Consider the following 24,087-nt stretch of genomic DNA (forward strand, 5'->3'; position numbering starts at 1 on the left):
CCGCTGTCTAGAGAAAACAACCCAAGTTTGTCCAACCTCTTGTTATAACACATGTCCTCTAATCCAGGTAGGAACTTGGTAAACCTCTTCTGCACCCTCTCCAAAGCCTCAACATTCTTCCCATAATGGAGTGACCGGAACTGAATGCAATATGGCAGATGTGTCCTAACTAGAGTTTTAAAAAGCTGCAAGATACCTTCTTAACTTCTGAACTCAATGCCTCAAGGAATAAATGCTGTATGCCTTCTTAACCACCCTATCAACCTACAAATGTACATTGCTGCTTTCAGGGAGCTATGAACTTGGATCCCAAGATTCCCCTGCTCATCAACACTGTTAAAGGTCTTCACCTTACCTGTGTACTGTTTCTTTACAGTTGACACTTTCCATTTGGCTGGGTTAAACTTAATCTGCCATTTCTCTGCCCATATCCGCAACTATCTATATCCCACTCTATTCTTTGCCAGGCAGCTACGCAATTCACAACACCACCAATCTTCGTATCATTTGCAAGCCTACTAACCCACCCATCTACATTTTCATCCAGGTCATTTATATACATCACAAACAGCAGAGGTCCCAGTACAGATCCCTGGGAAACACCACAAATCACAAACCTCCAGCTAAGATAACTCTCTTTGACCACCACCCTCTATTTTCTTTGGGCAAGCCAGTTCTGAATCTAAACCGCCAATTCACCACGGAATGCATGCGTCTTAATCCTCTGGATGAGCTTCCCATGAGGGACCTTGTTAAACACCTTAGTAAAACCACGTAGACAATGTCCGCAGCTCTATCTCATCAATCACACTCATCACCTCGTCAGAAAATCCAATCAAGTCAGTAAGACACAACTTGCCCACACAAAACCATGCTGGATTTTCCTTATTAGGCCATGGTTTTCCAAATAGTCATAAATCCTATCCCTAAGAGTTCTCTCCAGTAGATTCCCTACCACTGATGTGAGACTCACCAGTCTATAGTTTCCAGGATTATCTCTGGTTCCCTTCTTGAACAATGAAACAACATTACTACTTGCCAGTCCCCCTGGACTTCTCCTGTGGCCAGAGTGGTCATAAAGATATTGATCAAGGCCCCAGCAATCTCTTCTCTTGCCTCTCTCAATAACCTGGGGTATATCCCATCAGGCCCTGAGGACTTAACCACCTGAATGTTCTTTACAAGACCCAACACGACCTCCTCCTTTACTTCAAAATGCCCAGGCATATTAATATTCTCAGCACTGATCTTCCTATCCTCCATGTTCTTTTCCTGATAAATACTGATGTAAAAGTTCTCATTAAGGACCTCTCCCACATCCTTCATATCTAGTCAACTCTTCTCCCCTATATCATTGAGTGGTCCCACCCTCTGCCTAATTATCCTTTAGCTCCTGATGGATGTATAGAATGGCTTAGGTGTCTTTTTAATTCTACTTGCCAAGGATTTTTCCTGCCCTTCCTGGCTTTCCCAATTCACTTCTTGATTTCTTTTCTGCTTCCTTATCATCCCTCAGGGCTCTGTTTGATTCCAGCTTCCTAGGCTTTGCATACTTTTCCTTTTTCTTGACTAAATTCATCACCTTCCCCGACATCCAAGTTTCTCTTACCTTGCCATCCTTCTGACTGGAACATACTTGTCCTGTATTCTATGCAATTACTCCCCAGTGTGAGAGCATTTTTCAGGAGGGTGAACTCATGGAAAGCATCTGGCCCGGACAGGGTACCTGGCCGAGCACTGAAGACCTTTGCTGATCAACTGGCTGGCACGTTCCCTGAGATCTTTACCCTCTCACTCAGTAGTCTAAGGTACCGACCTGCTACAAGCAGGCTTCGATTATACTGGGGTCCAAAAAGAACGTGGTAACTTGCCTCAATAACTAACGTCCAGCAACACTTACTGCATAAGACGGAGACTGAAAATCTGGTTGAATGGTGCCACAGCAGCAACCTCTCACTCAATGCCGGCGAGACCAAAGAGCTGATCAATTAGGAGGAAACCGGTGGTCCTTGAGCCAGTCCTTATCAGGGAATCAGAGATGGAGAGGGTCAGCAACTTTAAATTCCTTGTTGTTATCATTTCAGAGGATCTGTCCTGGGTCCAGCATGTAACTGTCATTATAAAGAAGGCACAGCAGTGCCTCTATTTTCTTAGAAGTTCGCTCAAATTTGGCATGTCATCTAAAGCTTTGATTCAAACTATTAAAATGGGGGCTGATGGCATCTTCTGTCTCAAAGGGTGGTGGGTAGCACAGGGAAAAGTCAGCCTGTGATGATACACTTCCTAAAAAGAGCCATTAATGTAGAGGTCTTACAATGTGTGGGCATCCCCAGTGTGTTCGCCCCCCACCCCTCCCAGTCAGAGGTGGCTCAGATGGTTAGGACACGTCAGCTAAATGAGCTCTGGTCGAATCCACAAAGATCTGGGCAACATGGGCAGCTGGCAGAGAGTGCACACCCAGTTGGTCACCACATCTTTGCTTGAAGGACGTCTGCAAAAAGGATCTGAAGATGACCAATATCAATGTAAACAACTGGGAAGACATAGCAGATGACTGGGCAGCCGGGAGTCTGGCAGTCCAAAAGGGCATGCAAGGAGCAGAAAGTAACCGCATCAACGCGCTGCCTGCCAAGAGAGCTCAATAGAGGGAGAGGGCTGCTCCAGTAAGGTGCCCGTTTTCCTTCATCTGCAGCCAGTGTAAAACTTTAACAAACTTCTATAGATATACACTTTATCGATCCCAAAGGAAAGTACAGTGTCACAATAGCATTACAAGTGCACAGATGTTCACATTGGAAGAGAAGTAGAAAGAGTAAAAAATGTGTTACCACAAACAGGAGGGGGTCATCACTTCCTCGGCCATAGGTTGACTCATTATAGACCCTAATGGCAGAGAGTAAGAATGACCTCATATAGCGCTCTTTGGAGCAGTGTAGTTGTCTTAGTATATTACTAAAAGTGCTCCTCTGTTCAGCCAAGGTGGCATGCAGAGGGTGAGAAACATTGTCCAGAAATGCCAGGATTTTCCATAGGGTCCTTTGTTCTACAACAGCCTCCAGTGTGTCCAGTTTGACTCCTATAAACAGAACCAGCCTTTTTAATCAGTTTATTGAGCTAGTTGACATTACCCGTGTTGATGCCATTGCCCCAGCACACCACCACATAGAAGATTGTACTGGCAACAAGAGGTTGGTAGGACATGTGAAGGAGAGGCCTACATATTCCAAAGGACCTCAGGAAGTAGAAGCAACTCTGGCCCTTCTTGTACACAGCCTCTGTGTTTGGTGTTCCACTCAAGTCTGTCATCCAGGTGCACCCCCAGGTACTTGTAGGTCCTCACCACATCCATGACTTCACCAACACTAGTAACAGGGAGCAATGCAGATTTAGCCTTCCTAAAGTCCATCACCATCTTATTTGTCTTATATATGTGGCAGAGAGTTATGGAGTTGTTGAATCATGATGTGGTATGGAAACACCAATGCCTTTGAACGGGAAAACCTGCTAAAGTAGTGGATACAATGCAGTCCATCACAGGTAAAGCTGTCCCTACCATTGAGCGTGTTTACAAGGAGTGCTGTTGCAGGAAAGCAGCATCCATTATCAAGGACCCCCACCATCTTGGTCATGTTCTCTTCTCACTGCTGCCATCAGGAAGGAGGTACAGGAGCCTCAAGTCCCACCCACAAGGTTCAGGAACAGTTAGTACCCCTCACCTGTAAGGCTCTGGAATGAGAGGGGATAACTTCAGCCATCCCAACACTGAGCTGATTCCTCAGTCTATGGACTTACTCTTAGGGACTACATAACTTGTGTTTTCAGTTCTTATTGCTTATTTATATATTATTATTATTATTTCTTTTTTGTATATGCATTTTGTTGTCTTTTGCATAATAATTGTTTATCCGTCTTGTGCAGTTGTTCATTAACTCTATCATGTTTCTTTGTATCTACTGTGAATGCCCACAAGCAAATTAATCTCAGGGTAGCATACGGTGACAAATATGTACTTTGATAATAAATTTACTTTGGAAGATAAATTCAGAACATAAACGTTGAAGAGTACATGATATTTTGGGAAAAGCAAAAACTAGGAAAAGGTGAAGGAGTGGGCGTTTTAACTAATAATGGTGTTGGATCAATAGAGGAACATCACCTAGGCTCAGAAAACCAGGGCAACATCAAATACATCTGCAGATTATGGAATCTGAAGCACAAGCAGAAATGGTGGTAGAACTCAGTAATTGTTTTGAAGAGGAATGGATGACCTGAAACATTGGGTGGGTTCTTTTTCCACAGCTGCTGCTTGACTGGCTGCGTTCATCCAATATTTCTGTTTTTGTTTCAGGAAAGCAGGTGGTGGAAATGGTTTGACTGAAATAACATAGGCAAGACATTGCTAGTGGGAGGGATGTACAGGCTCCCTAACGATGACTAAATATTAGAGCAGCGTACTAAGAAAGAAATAACGGGGACTTGTCAGAAAGATGCTGCAATAATCCTGGGGGATTTTAAGCTGAATATATACTGTAGATATTACATGATGAGATTTGATTAACTCAGCTTCTTACTGTAAGACTACTGAATTCCCTGCCATAACTCAGGGTTTATCAGGTATGAAGCATTGTAGCATCATACTATTAATTTTAACCGGTGTTGTAAATGCACCTTATTATTTGTAGTAATATTTCTTTGTATTTTATGTCTATGAGTTATACATACTAATTTGTGTACCTCGGTCTGGAGGAATGTTGTTTCGTTTGGTGGTATACAGTGTATGGTTGAAAGACAATAAACTCAAATTTGAACTTGAACTTAATTAATTACCTTATGAGCTAGAAATGATGATATCCTGTTTCAATTTTACAATAATTTTGAGGACAATGGGCCCAAAACTAATAATTTAACTTAAATATTGGCAAAAGTAAAGACAAGAAAGAAATACAGGTATCTAAAATAACTGGCAAATTAGTTAAGGAATTACTTGGTCAATGTACTTTGGCAGAGGTCTAAGGGGATATTTCAGTACATGCACTAAGTAGGTACATTCTGAAAAGTGTCAAAAGTTCTGGGTAGAGGAACCATCAGTTAAATAAAAAAAGTTAATGATATAAACCTGCATAAATAGCAGAAGATTGGACAGAATATGTATATACAAAAATGAATAATTAAAAGATTAATGAGGAACAGAGAAGAAAGAATGAGTCATGACTAGCCAGAAATATATTTAAAAAAACACGAGTTTCTAGATATTTTAAAAAGAATAGTATTAAAAAAGTGAAAGATGGTGTTATAGGAAATACATTTGTGGAAGTGATAATGGCAAATAAGGGAATGGTGGATGAACTGAAGAGGCAATTTCACATTGCTCTTCATCACAGAGGGTTATATAGACTGTAAAATGGAACATGAGAGGGAGGGAGGAATTGGGTAAATTGCAATTACCAGGGAAGAAAATTGATGGAAGTATGGGCTGACAAGTCTATGGATGCTGAGTTTATCCCAGGATTCTAAAAAAAGTGAGTAGTTTTTGGTGTTTTTCAATTTTTCCGAATTCTGTAATTGGCACTTTAAAATGTAACTCCCTTCACAAAGGAAGGAAGAGTAAAAGCAGGAAATATAGTTAGCTTAACACCCTGTCATGGGGAAATTTTTAGAAGCTATTATTAAGGGTACTGTGGCAAGACACTATAGTTTTGTGAAAGTGAAATCACGCTTGGCCACTTTAGTGGAGTTCTTTGAAGAAGAAACACATGCTGTTGATAAGGGGGAGCTATAGGATGTATAGAACTTATATTTTCAGCAGGCATTTGTTGAGATGCTGCATGAAAGGCAATTGTGCAGAATTTCTTGGTATTCACCTGGCAGAGAATCTCACCTGGTACCTCAACACCAGCTCCATAGCAAAGAAAGCCCAGCAGCATCTCTACTTTCTGCGAAGGCTGAGGAAAGTCCATCTCCCACCCCCCCATCCTCATCACATTCTACAGGGGTTGTATAGAGAGCATCCTGAGCAGCTGCATCACTGCCTGGTTCGGAAATTGCACCATCTCGGATCGCAAGACCCTGCAACGGATAGTGAGGTCAGCTGAGAAGATCATTGGGGGTTCTCTTCCCACCATCACGGACATTTACACTACACGCTGCATCCACAAAGCAAACAGCATTATGAAGGACTCCATGCACTCCTCTTACAAACTCTTCTCCCTCCTGCCATTTGGGAAAAGGCACCAAAGCATTCAGGCTCTCACGACCAGACTATGTAACAGTTTCTTCCCCCAAGCTATCAGTCTCCTCAATACCCAGAGCCTGGACTGACACCTTACTGCCCTCTACTGTGCCTATTTTCTTGTTTATTGTTTATTGTCATGCCTGCACTGTTTTGTGCATTTTACACAGTCCTGTGCAGGTCTGTAGTCTAGTGTAGCTTTCTCTGTGTAGTTCAGTGTAGTTTTTGTACTGTGTCATGTAACGCCATGGTCCTGAAAAACGTTATCTCGGTTTTACTATGCATTGTACCAGCAGTTATGGTCGAAATGACAATAAAAAGTGACTTGACTTGACTTAAAAGCTCATGCTGTGAGAGGTGATAAACTGGCTGGATAGAAGAATGTTTGGCAATTAGGAAGCATGGAATAACATAACTGGATCACTGTCTTAGATGAATTGAATTGAATTTACTTTATTACTTAAATCCTTCACATAGATGAGGAGTAAAAATTTTTATGTTACATCTCCATCTACATGTACAATATGCAATTTATAGTCATTTGTAATAGATAGTATGTACAATAGGACAGTCAACATAACATAGAAATACAATTGTAACAGCGTGAATTAATCAGTGGAAGAAGCTATCCTGGAGCCTGTTGGTCCTGGCTTTTATACTGCTGTACTGTTTCCCAGATGGTAGCAGCTGGAACAGTTTGTGGTTGGGGTGACTAGTGTCCCCAATGACCCTTTGGGCCCTTTTTACACACCTGACTCTGTAAATGTCCCAAATAGAGGGAAGTTCACATCCACAGATGCACTGGGCTGTCCTCACCACTCTCTGCAGAGTCCTGCGATGGAAGGAAGTACAGTTCCCATACCAGGCAGTGATACAGCCAGTCAGGATGCTCTCAATTGTGCCCCTGTAGAAAGTTCTTAGGATTTGGGGACCCATACTAATCTTCTTCAACCATCTGAGGTGGAAGAGGCACTGTTGTGCTTTTTTCACCACATAGCCGGTATGTACGGTCCACATGAGATTCTTGGTGATGTGTATGCTGAGAAACTTAAAGCTGTTCACCCTCTCAACCCCAGATCCATTGATGTCAATAGGGGTTAGCCTGTCACCATTCCTCCTGTAGTCCACAACCAGCTCCTCTGTTTTTGCGACATTGAGGGAGAGATTGTTTTCTTGACACCACTGTGTTAGAATGATGACTTCCTCTCTGTAGGCTGCCTCATTTTTATTTGAGATTAGGTCAATCAATGTAGTATTGACAGCAAATTTAATTAGCAGATTGGAGCTGTTGGTGGCGACACAGTCACGGGTGTACAGAGAGTAGGGGAGGGGGCTTAGGACACAGCCCTGAGGGACACCTGTGTTGAGGGTCAGAGGGGCAGAGGTGAGGGAGCCCACTCTTACCACCTGCTGGCAATCTGACAGGAAGTCTGGGATCCAGCTACACAAGGCAGGGTGAAGGCCGAGGTCTCTGAGTCTCTTGTCAAGCTTCGAGGGAATTATAGTGTTGAATGCTGAACTTTAGTCCAAGAACAGCATTTTCACATAAGCATTTTTCTTCTCCAGATGTGTAAAACTGTGGCTATTGCATCATCTGTCGATCAGTTGTGTCGGTAGGCAGGTATGCCAACTTGTCTGAGTGGAATGATGTTTGGACTTCACCATTTATTTAAGCAATTTGAGTAAAGGCATTGAAGATTTGGTTGCTAAATTTCCTGATGATTTAAGGGTAGGTGGATGCTGTAGACTATGCAAATGGCTACAAAGGGATGTAGATAAATTAAGCATACTGACAAGCATCTAACAGAAAGGACAGAAATGTGAAATTCACCATTTTGGTGATAAAAATTAAAAGAGGAAGGATATCATCTAAATTGTGAGTGATTGCAGAGCTCTGTGACATAAAGGGGTCTAGGTTTCTTAGTGCACGATTCACCAGAAGCTAGTATCAAGTACAAGAAATGTTTAGGAAAATCAATAAAATGTTATCTTATATTGTGAATGAAAAGGAATAAAAAGATAAATGGCTATGCTTCAGTTGTATAGGGTGTTGCTGAAAGATCTTGATAATTGTGTATCGATCTCTTTGTTTAAGGGAGGAAGTTAATGCCTTAAAGCAGATTAGAGAAGGGTTGTCAGGCCAATAGCAGGAATGAGAGTGTTTTCTTCGAAGGATGGATTGAAGGTTTAGGTTTATATCCACTGGAGTTCAGAAGAATGCGGGTTGACTTGACTTAGATACACAAGATTCCGAGGGGCACGAGGGGACACGAGATTGCAGATGCAGGAAAATGGAGTAAAAAGCAAAACGTTGGAGGAACACAGTGGTTCAAGCAGCATTGTGGAGGTGAAATGGACAGTCACATCTCTGATTGAGACCCTTCACCTTTTTAATAATTCCTTGTCTTCGATTTCTTTAATTCCTTCCTAACTGTAAATTGATGGTCCATTCACCTTCTAGTTTGGTTGTGAAAATCTGCTAGCAGTGAAACTTTTATGTGATTAAGATTTATTAAATTCTCATGAGAATTTTCAAACACTGTTTTTGCTGGAAGTGGCAGAAATTGTGAAAAAAATCTTAATTTGCAGTTTGTGACTTAGTCACTGAAAATATTGGAAATGATAAAATATTTCTATTCGTTTTGATACTTGTGCTGCATTTTAATTCATGCAGGCCTTTGATCATCAGCTGATACCTCCCAGGGTTCTTAGTTTTGCATTTTGGAATTCCTTTGGGACCAGCAAGATATTGCTGTCTTAATCCAGGTTTATGGCCACCTGTGTTCGGCCTGCTTTTAAGGCTTACTAGTGGCAAATCATAACGTAATAACTGCAGTCCAGTTTAAGACCAAAGAAAAGGCTGTCCTGTTTATTCTCATGATGGATCAATGACCGTGCATCTGCTGAGATTCATTTTGTTTAACAGTTAGTAAAATCTAACTACTTTGCAGCATCTGCAAACACGTTGGGGAAAAGAAAAGGAACCATGAGCCATAAGTGTTGTCACTTTGAAGCCAGGTGTGTTTGGAAGCCAGGGAGCAGCGATGGTAATTAATGCTTCCATAGGAAGCAGATCTGTAGCATGACTTACTTCCCGAGATTATGCTGTTTGAACTGCAGGTGAACTTGGCAATCCGGCTATTGTCGCTTGTAGCAACCAATGTCAATAAAGACATCCATTCAGTCTTTACAATTCAAGCCATTATTGTGTGTTCATGCTGCCTTGGTCTCATTATTCAGTAATATCAAAACTGGAACAATTGAAAGCCATGTGGTTCTTATCCCACAAAGAAGTTGCCTGAATAAATATCTACTCTTCAATTCTGTGTAGCTTTTTGGGATTGAGGAGTTTCTGCACTTCTCCTGAGAAGCTGCTCTCGATGATTAAGTAGAAGGGTAGAGTTAGTGATTATTGCCTATGGACTGTGAGAAAGAGTTGCTTAATCAGCCAGAATCCCACAATTGTAATGTTCTGATGATGCCCCTTCTGAGTTTTGGCTTGAGACATATCTTGGGTCTGTGTACAGAGAACTTCAGCAAAAGACGAACAGCTGGAGGAACATGGTGGGCCACAATGTTGCAGTAAGTGTTGATTCTACCTGTTGGTCAAAAGCCGATCCCTGATGCTAGCTTGGGATTGGCCCATTTCAGGAATTTTGCAGCCCTTCCACAGGCTGCCGTTTGACATCACAGGCACCGGTAGAGTATAAACCCAGCGTGCTGAAAGCATGGTCTTTTTCTCTGGGGGGTCACCAATGGGACTGGGTCAATAGCTTGTGAAACATGGTGGAAGTGCTAAACCAGTGATTTGTTACCATGGGTGATGATGGGAGGCTGTCTGGTCAGTGCAGGCTCGGGCTAAAGAGTTAGAAGATAGGAATACAGAGATGGCCTGTTGGCTCGTAAAGGTGCAGCGGCTGTCCACAGGGCAAATTGGCAACCGGACCCTGTTAAGGTCCAAGTCTTGATGTTGCTGAGAAGCGACCCCAACAGGCGGATGGGGGACAGGGACATTTTGTTAGATTGTGAAGATGGGGAAGAGAGGTTAGAAGAGAGACTCGGGGCTCCCCCTCAAAGCCCTCTCCCTAAGCAGATGCACAAATACAGGCTAGATCAGTGGCTGCACGATCCTACATCCTCCACGGGAGGGCTGCTGGCCCACAGCCCCTCAAGCCTCCACAGAACAGGGTGAGGAAGGGCATCAGGCGGGGGTTGGGGGGGAGCAACAGTGTAAGGGAGAGGGACCTGAGGTGGACAACACAGTGAAGTCTCACTGAGATGACTACTCTCAGAGAATTCTCCACCAAGGAACTGGCGGAGTTGGGAGACAAGTACAGGCAGAAGCCAGGTGAGCCTCTACCCATGTTGTTGCTGAGGATCTGAAATGTGGTGTAGGGGTGTTGGAGTGAGTTTATCCATCAGGGAGATGGGTGACCTGGGAGGGGGCACTATGGTCTCACCATACTAGAAATAACACTGAGAGTGCTACCTGCTTCTCATAGGGGTTATGGGGGCAGAGTGATAGTGGTAGTTAAGGTCTATGATCCCTCACTCTTCCAGTTGGATTTGTAGCCCTGGGAGCACAGTGTAGGGAGGGAGAGAGCCTTTCACCAGTGAGCACCGATCACAGGGATTTATCATGAAAACAACAATCCACCAGAGGGTCACAGGCTAATCTCGACCATGGTGGGATACTTATTAAAAGCAGCAGCTCCCGGATTAAAGGGTAGGGTGTGTCTCTTATTGGGATCAGTCATAGATGTCGCCATCAGATTAAAGAGGGATTGGAGTATGTAGGGGAAGGTCCCCGTAGTCGGGTGTACAAGTTAGACTAGCAGTTTGGGGTTGGAGGGCCCTGAGTGAACCATAAGGAAATGACTTTGGTGTTGCTCAGAGTCAGATTCCTGAGGGAGCGGGTAGGTGAGGTTCTCACTCCCAGCCTCTGAGGGAGAGCTGCCAGGGTAACAGAGGCCACAGAAAACAGTGACAATATCATCGAGCCCTCAGTTCCCTCTGTCACAGAAAACAGTGACAATATCATCGAGCCCCCAGTTCCCTCTGTCACAGAAAACAGTGACAATATCATCGAGTCCCCAGTTCCCTCTGTCACAGGAAACAGTGACAATATCATCGAGCCCCCAGTTCCCTCTGTCACAGAAAACACTGACAATATCATCGAGCCCCCAGTTCCCTCTGTCACAGAAAACAGCGACAATATCATTGAGCCCCAGTTCCCTCTGGCACAGGAAACAGTGACAATATCATCGAGCCCCCAGTTCCCTCAGTCACAGGAAACAGTGACAATATCATCGAGCCCCCAGTTCCCTCTGTCACAGGAAACAGTGACAATAGCATCAAGTCCCCAACCCTTTCCTCGCAGAAAAGAACAGTGACAATATCATCAAGCCCCAGTTCCCTCTGTCACAGAAAACAGTGACAATATCATCGAGCCCCCAGTTCCCTCTGTCACAGAAACCAGTGACAATATCATCGAGCCCCCAGTTCCCTCTGTCACATGAAACAGTGACAATAGCATCAAGTCCCCAGCCCTTTCCTCGCAGAAAAGAACAGTGACAATAGTATCAAACTCCCAAACCCTTTTCTCATACACAAAATAACAGCCCACACAGCAGGCCATGGCTCTCCCTGATAATGACCACTACACCCCCAACGGGTTTCCCACTATCAACCCCTCTGTGGGCGCTCCTATTGGGGGTGCATCAATGCCCATTCAGAGTCTACCAGCTAGACACCCAGACATCTTGAGACACTGAGGAGACCATACATGCTTGGGGGCAGGGGGAAGAGCAAGGAAATGGGTAGAAGCTTGAGGGGGTGGCATTAATGTTTGATGTGACTTGATCAGCAGCTGCGAGCTGCCCTACCTGCCAGCAGGTTGAGCACAGGTTGTGACCAATGGGTCCCTCAAGGCATGAAGGGGCATGGGGTCTGCTAAGGGAAGTAGATTATTCAGGAGTCTGCTGCCACAGAACAGGAAAAGATATGGGGTTACAATGGTGGACACATATTCCAAGGTCCTGGTGGCAGTGCTGTGCAGTTATGCTGAACAGGAGAGCACATTTAAAGTTTGTGGCACTTGTTATCCATCTATGGGATCCCCAGGGAGATCCAATCAGCAAAAGGCTCATTTTGCAGGAGCCAAAGTCCAGGAATGGGCTGCGGAGTTGGGCATTTTGTGGGTGTTCCACGTCCCATACTGCCCACAGGTTGCAGGGCTGATCTAACATATGATGTTGAAACACCAAATTAAATTACTGACTCCCTTACACACCTTTCAGGAGTGGCTGAGTGTGCGGCAGCAAGCGGTGGACAACCTGAACTCCCGGACGGCGGACCCAGGAAGTTCCCGTTTGTCCCTGCACTTGGCAGTGTCAGCACTTCCAAAGATGGAAGACGTGGAGAAGGAGGAGGAATTGGGGAAGGTTTCGGTGCAGCACCCAAAGGGGCCATGAAAGGGGCCATGGGGAGATGGTGGTTTTTTATGCATGAGAAAAATAAAATTTTCATTGCTCTTATTTCAAAATGATTGATTTTGATATACTGTTCTATCAATAACAATCTTGAAATGGGCTTTCAGTAATAGTAGCTTTTCATGCTAAATCCAGCACAAAAGGAGTAATTAGACAGACTCTTAATTTTCTTTTCTGTCCTGATTCCCTATTTTATCTACATTATTTCATTATCCACACTCCGATGCAAATAAAACCACAAAAAAGATGGATCTCTTGCTTTGGAACTTTGTATTGAAAGCAGAACTTAATTTCTAAAGCTTATTCAAGCTATTTTACTGTTAAATTGTATTTTCTCCCTGTCTTTTTAAAATTGCTTACCCCAGCTTATCTCATCAGAAGCTTTGCACATTCAGAGTACAATTTCCATGTTACAGAGGCTACATGAAAGAGATGACATTCATTTACAAATTGCAATATATTGTTCACTGGACAGAATTAGCTGAGACCAGAAAAATGTCATTTTCTTGCATTACTAATATTTAATTTTATGTCTTGAGATTTCTAGTTAACAATTCTTCAAATACATTGAGAGTGTGTAACAGGTATAAACAATGCCAGCTTCCCACATCAAGGACATCACTGCGGAGGAGGTACAGGAGCCTAAAGACCCACACTCAATAATTCAGGAAAAACTTCTTTCCCTCCATTATTAGATTTCCGGACCTATGTGCTCTATGCCATTATTCTTTTTTTGTACTATTTATTTTTTTAATTTATAGCAATTTTATATATTTGCACAAAATTGCTGCTACAAAACAACAAATTTCACATCTCATGAGAGTGATAATAAACCTGATTCTGAACTTTCCATTTAACTTCTCAACTGACTGAATCTATTTTGACAAAGTTTATCAATTACATTCTGATCCATAATCCCTCTCTGCAATCTCTACTAATGTCACTCACTTTGTTCATGAAATCCCTACAAGTGAAACGTTGACAAGGGTTTCCTATCATCCTTGCTAGGCTAACTGCCCATAGTGTAAGGAATTTAGCAGAGCCAGGAATGAAACCTATGGCTAAGAATTCTGTGGTTTAGATTCTGATACTCTAACATCTGGCATCACCACAATACCCATGTATAAATTGACATTAACCACAGAGAATAAATGAAGGCTCTCTTGAAAGCTGTATTTATTATACTTACAGGATTAGAATAATAAAATATGCAAAGCAGAGATCCCGGTAACTCAATCTGTTAAATCATTTTTATGAAGTTTAGAGCAGTGTCATTATACTAACATGAAGATTTACTGACATAGCAAAGTGCATTAATAAGACATTATTTGCATATGTAGATTATATAGATTTCTTCCTCAACAGTTCATATCATTTGCGCCTGTTATGATATTCTGAATGAATTCAATCATTAAAATAAAATGTACATTTACTATATTGGCCTTAATTTAGCTCCAAACACAGTAACTCCATGTTTTTACTTTGACGTTCTTTACAAGCAGGAGGCTTTAGTAGCATATTGAAGAATTAAATTACAAATTAGTTGGTTTGCTGTACATTATGGGGGATAGGTCGCTAGCGACTTTAATGACCTTCTCTACCTATTGCAGACTCAACCCATGCCCGGGCCTCTTAACAAGCATGCTGAACTATATTGGGTTAACATGGAGGACATTTATTGAAAAGTCTAAGATGGGATAGGAGGAGAGTCAGACAATAGATAATAGGGGCAAGAGTAGGCCATTCGGCCCTTCTAGCCAGCACCGCCATTCACTGTGATCATGGCTGATCATACACAATCAGTACCCCGTTCCTGCCCTCTCCCCATATCCCTTGACCCCGCTATCTATAAGAGCTCTATCTAACTCTCTCTTGAATGCATCCAGAGACTTGGCCTCCACTGCCTTCTGGGGCAGAGCATTCCACATATCCACCACTCTCTGGGTGAAAAAGTTTTTCCGCATCTCAGTTCTAAATGGCCTACCCCTTATTCTTAAACTGTGGCCTCTAGTTCTGGACTCACCCATCAGCGGGAACATGCTTCCTGCCTCCAGCGTGTCCAATCCCTTAATAATCTTATATGTCTCAATCAGATCCCCTCTCATCCTTCTAAATTCCAGTGTATACAAGCACAGTCGCTCCAATCTTTCAACATATGACAGTCCTGCCATTCCGGGAATTAACCTTGTGAACCTACGCTGCACTCCCTCAATAGCAAGAATGTCCTTCCTCAAATTTGGAGACCAAAACTGCACACAATACTCCAGGTGGGGTCTCACCAGGGCCCTGTACAGCTGCAGAAGGACCTCTTTACTCCTATACTCAATTCCTCTTGTTATAAAGGCCAGCATGCCATTAGCTTTCTTCACTGCCTGCTGTACCTGCATGCTTGCTTTCATTGACTGATGTACAAGAACACCTAGATCTTGTTGTACTTCCCCTTTTCCTAACTTGACTCCATTTAGATAGTAATCTGCCTTCCTGTCCTTGCCACCAAAGTGGATAACCTCACATTTATCCACATTAAACTGCATCTGCCATACATTTGCCCACTCACCCAACCTGTCCAAGTCACCCTGCATTCTCATAACATCTTCCTGACATTTCACACTGCCATCCAGCTTTGTGTCATCAGCAAATTTGCTAATGTTACTTTTAATCCCTTCATCTAAATCATTAATGTATATTGTAAACAGCTGCGGTCCCAGCACCGAACCTTGCGGTACCCCACTGGTCACAGCCTGCCATTCCGAAAGGGACCCGTTAATCGCTACTCTTTGTTTCCTGTCAGCCAGCCAATTTTCAATCCATGTCAGTACTCTGCCCCCAATACCATGTGCCCTAATTTTGCCCACTAATCTCCTATGTGGGACTTTATCAAAAGCTTTCTGGAAGTCCAGGTACACTACATCCACTGGCTCTCCCTTGTCCATTTTCATAGTTACATCCTCAAAAAACTCCAGAAGATTAGTCAAGCATGATTTTCCCTTCATAAATCCATGCTGACTCGGACTGATCCTTCTACTGCTATCCAAATGTGTCGTAATTTCATCTTTTATAATTGACTCCAGCATCTTTCCCACCACTGACGTCAGGCTAACCGGTCTATAATTCCCTGTTTCCTCTCTCCCTCCTTTCTTGAAAAGTGGGACAACATTAGCCACCCTCCAGTTTGCAGGAACTGTTCCTGAATCTATAGAACATTGGAAAATGATTACCAATGCAACCACGATTTCTAGAGCCACCTCTTTAAGTACCCTGGGATGCAGACCATCAGGTCCCGGGGACTTATCAGCCTTCAGACTCAACAGTCTATCCAATACCGTTTCTTGCCTAATTTAAATTTCCTTCAGTTCATCCTTTACTCAAGTTCCTTTGACCACTATTACATCTGGGAGATTGTTTCTGTCTTCCCTAGTGAAGACAGATCCAAAGTACTTGTTCAACTCATTTGCCATTTCCTTGTTCCCCATAATAAATTCACCCTTTTCTGTCTTCAATGGTCCAATTTTGGTCTTAACTATTTTTTTGCTATTCACATAACTAAAGAAGCTTTTACTATCCTCCTTTATATTCTTGGCTAGTTTACCTTCGTACCTAATTTTTTCTTGGCGTATTGCCTTTTTTGTTATCTTCTGTTGCTCTTTAAAAGCTTCCCAGTCCTCCGGTTTCCCGCTCATCTTTGCTATGTTATATTTCTTCTCTTTTATTTTTATACTGCCCTTTACTTCCCTCGTCAGCCACAGCCGCCCCTTACTCCCCTTAGGATCTTTCTTCCTCTTTGGAATGAACCAATCCAACACCTTCTGCATTATTCCCAGAAATACCTGCCATTGTTGTTCCACTGTCTTCCCTGCTAGAGTATTGTTCCATTGAACTTTGGCCAGCTCCTCCCTCATAGCTCCTTTGTTCAACTGTAATACTGACACATCCAATTTTCCCTTCTCCTTCTCAAATTGTGGGTTAAAACATATCATATTATATTATATCAGCTTGAAGATCCATCAAGTTTGGAATAATAAAAAGTTAAAAGCACAGAACAAGGGAAACAGCACATGAATTTGGTAAAGTAAGTTCAGTTTTAAATAACTTAATTTTGATTTGAGATAGGTATGCATTTTAAAAGCAAACCTACATTTTTTTAAATAGATGCATTTTTAAAGGACTGTTCAGGAAATACAATGCATAGCAGAATTGACAACTCTGAACCTTAATCATTCCATTTAAATTAGCTCCCAACTAGAATTTAATAACACTGTTCAGAAATCATCTTTTCACTTATTTAAAATGTGCATATACATTTTAAAAGAGGGAAAAAATTCTAGAGTGAAATGTGTAGGTGTCTTTAAGGGTCCCTGGTTGGACCAAGAATTGTTTCCTTGGATGCAGTGCACCAAGTCACCAAAAAACCAAAAGCACACAGAAGCACTGGACCCTGCTTTAACATTTTAGTCAGACTCCTGCTTCATTTTGTGTGACCAGTTTGAACACTTCACTAGTGATCTATGCATCATTCGCATTGACAAATTAAATTTAATGCAGATAAACCCAAGGTAATATGCAGAGGCAAAAACTTTGGAACAAAGTTAAAGTGAATATGAGTAGGGCATCTAACTGTACATACATCATTTTAATTAGCTGGGCAATATGGAACTGCAATTAAAGTTAACACAGAACTAGGATAACTTGGCAGAATTGTATACTTAAATCTTTAGAGATCATGTCAGGTTAAGTTTAAAATGAACTGGTCACAACTCACTAGATCAATGCAGTCTGACCTTGCCACTGCAATACTTTATAGTGTGAGGAAAGACATCTTCCCGAGTGTAAAATAAATCACCTGTAATTTTATTTTACACAGAAGTTCTGCTAAATAGGGACATTGTTAAAATATATGTAGTGTTAAGTCATAAACTGAAGGTAAAACTAGATCAGTAATTAATTGTCTCTGAAGTAAATTGGCTCAGAAATGGAATGGAAATGAATGAGAAGCAAAGGTTTACTTTTTAAAAGGCCTCTTGATAGCCACTTTCAACACTAACCTAGTTCCACAACCTGTGAACTCACTTTCAAGGACTCTACAACTCATGGTCCTCAATATTTATTGCTTATTTATTTGTTATTGTTATTATTGTTGTCTCTTTTTGTATTTGTATAGTTTGTTATCTTCTGCAATTGGTTGTTTGCCCATCTTTGTTATGTGCAGTTTCTATCGATTCCATTGTGTTTCTTTGTAGTTACTGTGAGCGCCCGTACAAAATGAATCTCAGGGTAGTACTGTATATGGTGACATATATCTTCTTTGATAAAAGTTTACTTTGAATTTTGAACCTCAGAGGGCATTCAATGTCAGGTACGCAATGTAGATAAGACTTGTCAAACCAGGTTCCTTTCCCTGGAGAAAGTTAATGAATCATTTGGGTTTTCTAGTAATTCACCAGCTTCTATTATTTTCTTCTTTTGTAAACCCACAAGTAATCCCTGTACTGAATTCAGCATTATATGGTTCAATGATGAGATTTGAAGTTGGCTGCCTATAAGATAAATACATACTCTATACTCCTGTACTCTGAAAATTTAGAAAATATTTCAGAAGGAAGTCTGACAAATCTGAGGAATAATTATTCCAAATAAAATTACCAGATCTGTTGAAATATATTTATATCATAGAACCTTGAAAATGCTACAATCTATTGTCAAAGACATAGCAAAATGGCAAACTATGACAAGGCAAAGGCAACAGGATTTGAAGTGGAACCATGTTGGACAGATCTAATACTGTGTTTTGAGGAAGAAGCAGGTGAGGTAGTTAAGAGAGAACCAATGGAAGAAGTGCATGTGGGTTTTCAGTGTGTGTCATAGAAGATATTGTACTAAATTAGGAAGTAATGTGCTAACATAAACTGAGGATTGCTTAATCTATAGAAAATACAGAGAAGGAGGAAATAGTTCATGTAGAGACTGGCAGGCAATATTGAGATATTTTTGGGACCAGTCCCGGAACATTATTTACAATCTTAACATGAATAAGATACAGGTTATATAGCAGGTCCATGTTTGCAGAGTGGTATCTATAGGTAAAGTCAGTAAGCATATGGCATTTGAAATTTGATGGAAAAAATGACAAAAATTATCATAATGTGATAGAATTTTATATTATGCCTGAAAGAGATTTAGACCATAAGACCATAAGGTATAGGAGCAGAAGTAGGCCATTCGACCCATCGAGTCTGCTTCGCCATTTAATCATGGGCTGATCCAATTCTTCTAGTCATCCCCACTCTCCTGCCTTCACCCCATACCCTTTGATGCCCTGGGTAATCAAGAACCTATCTATTTCTGCCTTAAATGCACAAATGACCTCATCTCCACAGCTGCTCATGGCAACAAATTCCACAGATTTACCACCTGCTGACTAAAGTAATTTCTCCTCATCTCTGTTCTAAATGGATGTCCTTCAATCCTGAAGTTGTGCCCCCTTGTCCTAGACTCCCCTACCATGGGAAATAACTTTGCCATATCTAATCTGTTCAGGCCTTTTAACATTCGGAATGTTTCTATGAGATACCCCCTCATTCTCCTGAACTTCAGGGAATACAGCCCAAGAAGTGCCAGACATTCCTCATATGGTAACCCTTTCATTCTTGGAATCATTCTCATGAATCTTCTCAAAATCCTCTCCATTGTCAGTATATCCTTTCTAAAATGAGGAGCCCAGAACTGCACACAATACTCCATGTGGTCTCACGAGTGCCTTATTCCTGCTTTAATATTCTGCACCTCTAGAAATGAATGCCAACATTGCATTCACCTTCTTCACAACTGACTCAATCTGGAGATTAACCTTTAGGGTATCCTGCACAAGGACTCCCAAGTCCCTTTGCATCTCTGCACTTTGTATTCTCTCCCCATCTAAATAATAGTCTGCCTGTTTATTTCTTCCATCAAAGTGCATGACCATACACTTTCCAATATTGTATTTAATTTGCCACTTCTTTGCCCAGTCCCCTAAACTATCTAAGTCTCTTTGCAGGCTCTCTGTTTGCTCAACACTACCCACTCCTCCAGCTATCTTTGTATCACCAACAAATTTAGCCATAAATCCATTAATCCTGTAGTTCAAATCATTGACATACATCGTAAAAAGCAGCAGTCCCAACACCGACCCCTGTGGTACTCCACTGGTTACCGGCAGCCAGCCAGAATAGGATCCCTTTATTCCCACTCTTTGTTTTCTGCTGATCAGTCAATGCTTCACCCATGCTAGTAACTCCCCTGTAATTCCATGGGCTCTTACCTTGTTAAGCAGTTTCATGTGTAGCTCCTTGTCAAAGGCCTTCTGAAAATCCAAGTACACCAAATCTACTCCATCTCTTTTGTCTACCCTGCTTGTAATTTCCTCAAAAAATTGCAGTAGGTTAGTCAGGCAGGATTTTCCTTTCAGGAAACCATGCTGGCTTTAGCCTATCTTATCATGTGCCTTCCGGTATTCCATAATCTTATCCTTAACAATTGATTCCAACAACTTCCCAACCACTGATGTCAGGCTAACAGGTCTATAGGTTAACACTGATGTCAGGCTAACAGGTTCCTTTCCGCTGCCTCCCACCCTTCTTAAATAGCGGAGTAACAGTTGCAATTTTCCAGTCATCCGGTACAATACCAGAATCTATCGATTCTTGAAAGATCATTGTTAATCCCTCTGCAGTCTCTCCAACTACTTCCTTCAGAAACCAAGGGTGCATTCCATCAGATCCAGGAGATTTATCCACCCTCAAACCATTACGATTACTGAGCACTTTCTCAGTTCTAATTTTCACTGGATGTGCTTCACTTCCCTGCCACTCTTGAATGTCCAGTTTGTCTTCCACTGTGCAGACAGATGCAAAATACACATTCAGTTCCTCTGCCATCTCTGCGTCTCTCATTACAATATCTCCAGCATCATTTTGTATTGGTCCAATATCTACCCTCAACTCTCTTTTACTCTTTATGTACTTCAAAAAACTTTTACTATCTTCTTTGATATTAATTGACAGCTTCTTTTCATAATTCATCTTTTCCTTCCTAATAACCTTCTTAGTTTCCTTCTGCAAGTTTTAAAAGCTTCCCAATCCTCTGTCTTCCCACTAGCTTTGGCTTCATTGTATGCCTTCTCTTTTGCTTTTACTTTGGCTTTGACTTCACTTGCCAGCCACAGTAGCGTCCTTCTTCCCTTCAAAAATTTCTTCCTATTTGGAATATATCCATCTTGCACTTCCCTCATTTTTTGCAGAAATTCCAGCCATTGCTGCTCTGCTGTCCTTCCTGTTAGTGTCTCTTTCCAGTCAACTTTGGCCAGATTCCCTCTCATGCCATTGTAATTTCCTTTATTGCACTGAAATAGTGACACATTGGAATGTAGTTTCTCCTTCTTAAATTTCAAAGTGAACTTGATCATATTGTGATCACTGTTCCCTAAGGGTTCCTTAATGTTAAGCTCTCTTATCACCTCCGGATCATTGTACAACACCCAATCCAGCACAGCCGATCCCCTAGTGGGCTCATCAACAAGCTGTTCTAAAAAGCCATCCCTTAGACATTCTACAAATCCTCTCTCTTGAGGTCCAGTACTGGCCTGGTTTTCTCAATCACTTTCATATTAAAATCTCCAACAATTATCATGACATTGCCCTTCTGACACGCCTTTTCTATCTCCTGCTGTAATTTGTAATCCACATCCCGGCTGCTGTTTGGAGGCCTGCATACAACTGCCATTTGGGTCCTTTTACCCTTGCTATTTCTTAACTCACCCCAAAATGTCTCTACACCTTCCGATCCTATGCCATCCCTTTCTAATGATTTAATATTATTTCTTATACAGAGGGCCACACCACCCCCTCTACCTACTTTTCCGATACACCGTATATCCTTGGACATTCAGCTCCCAATGGCAGCCATCCTGTAGCCAAGTTTCAGAGATGGCCAGGTTCCAGCCAGGTTCTTAAAACTGAATAGTCAACTGGATGGGCCAAATGGCCTTATTCTGCTCCTGTATCTTATGGTGTACAAAGGCATGAGGCAAGAGGTGGGCAGCACAATAGCGTAGTGGTTAGTGTAACACTATTACACTGACAAAGACTCGGGTTGAATTCCATTGCTTCTGTATGTTCTCCCTGTGACCATGTGGATTTCCTCTGGGTGCTCTGGTTTTGTCCCACATTACAAAAACTTACGGGTTAGTAGGGTAATTGGTCAGATGGGTGTAATTGTGCAGTACAGGTTTCCTGGGCCAGAAGGGCTTGTCGTGCTGTACGCCTAAATAAATAAATAAAGAAATAAAGTTGGCTCTCTGGATTAGAAACAAGATCAGAGGGTATGACAGGAAGACAGCAATTGCTAAGTTAAAAGAATTCGGAGCAAGAAGGCTGCGAGTGAACGACTGATTTCAGTAGTGAAGGCAGTATTTACTACTCGGGGCAAGAGAGAGGCAAGACTGCGCAGGTGCGTGACGTCAGCCGAAAGGGTTTAAAAAGGAGACCACCGTATCCAGCGGGCAGCGGAGTGAGAGGGAGGCAGAGTGATAGGGCTTTGGCTCAACGGGCTTAGGCAGTAACAGACGAGGCGAGATAGGTTTAACTGTGTAAACTGGAAAGGAGGAAGTATGTGTGTGAGACCAGTTTTCTGTGCTTGGTGTCAGATGTGGGAGGTCCTGGAGTCTCCCAGCCTCCCGGACGGCCATATCTGCACCCGGTCTGTTGAGCTGTAGCTCCTAAGGGGCCGAGTTAGGGAACTGGAGATGCAGCTTGATGACATTCATCTGGGCAGGGAGAGTAAGGAGGTGATAGAGAGGAGTTACAGGCAGGTGGTCACACTGGGGCCATGGGAGACAGACAAGTGGGTCACAGTCAGGAGAGGGAAGGGGAAGAGTCAGGTACTAGAGAGTACCCCTGTGGCTGCACCCCTTGACAACAAGTACTCCTGTTTGAGTACTATTGGTGGGGGACAGCCTACCTGGGGGAAGTGACAGTGGCCGTGCCTCTGGCACAGAGTCCAGCCCTGTGGCTCAGAAGGGTAGGGAAAGGAAGAGGAAGGCAGTAATGATAGGGGACTCTATAGTTAGGGGTCAGACAGGCGATTCTGTGGACGCAGGAAAGAAACTCAGATGATAGTTTGCCTCCCAGGTGCCAGGGTCCGGGATGTTTCAGATCGAATCCAAGATATCCCGCAGTGGGAGGGAGAACAGCCAGAGGTCATGGTACATATTGGTACCAATGACATAGGTAGGAAAAGGGAAGAGGTCCTGAAAAAAGACTACAGGGAGTTAGGAAGGAAGTTGAGAAGCAGGACCGCAAAAGTAGTAATCTCGGGATTACTGCCTGTGCCATGCGACAGTGAGAATAGGAATAGAATGAGGTGGAGGATAAATGCATGACTGAGGGATTGGAGCAGGGGGCAGGGATTCAGATTTCTGGATCATTGGGACCACTTTTGGGGCAGGTGGGACCTGTACAAAAAGGACGAGTTGCACTTGAATCCTAAGGGGACCAATATCCTGGCGGGGAGGTTTGCTAAGGCTACTGGGGAGAGTTTAAACTAGAATTGTTGGGGGATGTGAACCAAACTGAAGAGACTGGGGAAGAGGCAGCTGACTCACAAATAGAGAAAGCTGGAGACAGTGTGTGAGGGAGGATAGGCAGGTGATAGAGAAGGGACGTGCTCAAACCGAAGGTTTGAGATGTGTCTATTTTAACACAAGGAGTGTTGTGAACAAAGCGGATGAGCTTAGAGCGTGGATCAGTACTTGGAGCTATGATGTTGTGGCCATTACAGAGACTTGGATGGCTCAGGGACAGGAATGGTTACTTCAAGTGCTGGATTTTAGATATTTCAGAAAGGACAGGGAGGGAGGCAAAAGAGAATGGGGCGTGGCACTGTTGATCAGAGATAGTGTAATGGCTGCAGAGGTGCCATGGAGGGATCTCTGTGGGTGGAGATTAGGAACAGGAAGGGGTCAATAACTTTACTGGGTGTTTTTTATAGGCCGCCCAATAGTAACAGGGATATTGAGGAGCAGATAGGGAAACAGATCCTGGAAAGGTGTAATAACAACAGAGTTGTTGTGCTGGGAGATTTTAATTTCCCAACTATCAATTGGCATCTCCCTAGAGCAAGGGGTTTAGATGGGGTGGAGTTTGTTAGGTGTGTTCAGGAAGGTTTCTTGACACAATATGTAGATAAGCCTACAAGAGGAGAGGCTGTACTTGATTTAGTTTTGGGAAATGAACCTGGTCAGGTGTCAGATCTCTCAGTGGGAGAGCATTTTGGAGATAGTGATCATAATTCTATCTCCTTCACAATAGCGTTGGAGAGAAATAGGAACAGACA

The sequence above is a fragment of the Hemitrygon akajei genome, chromosome 2 (assembly GCF_048418815.1).
Source record: "Hemitrygon akajei chromosome 2, sHemAka1.3, whole genome shotgun sequence".
NCBI classification, from domain to species: Eukaryota; Metazoa; Chordata; class Chondrichthyes; order Myliobatiformes; family Dasyatidae; genus Hemitrygon; species Hemitrygon akajei.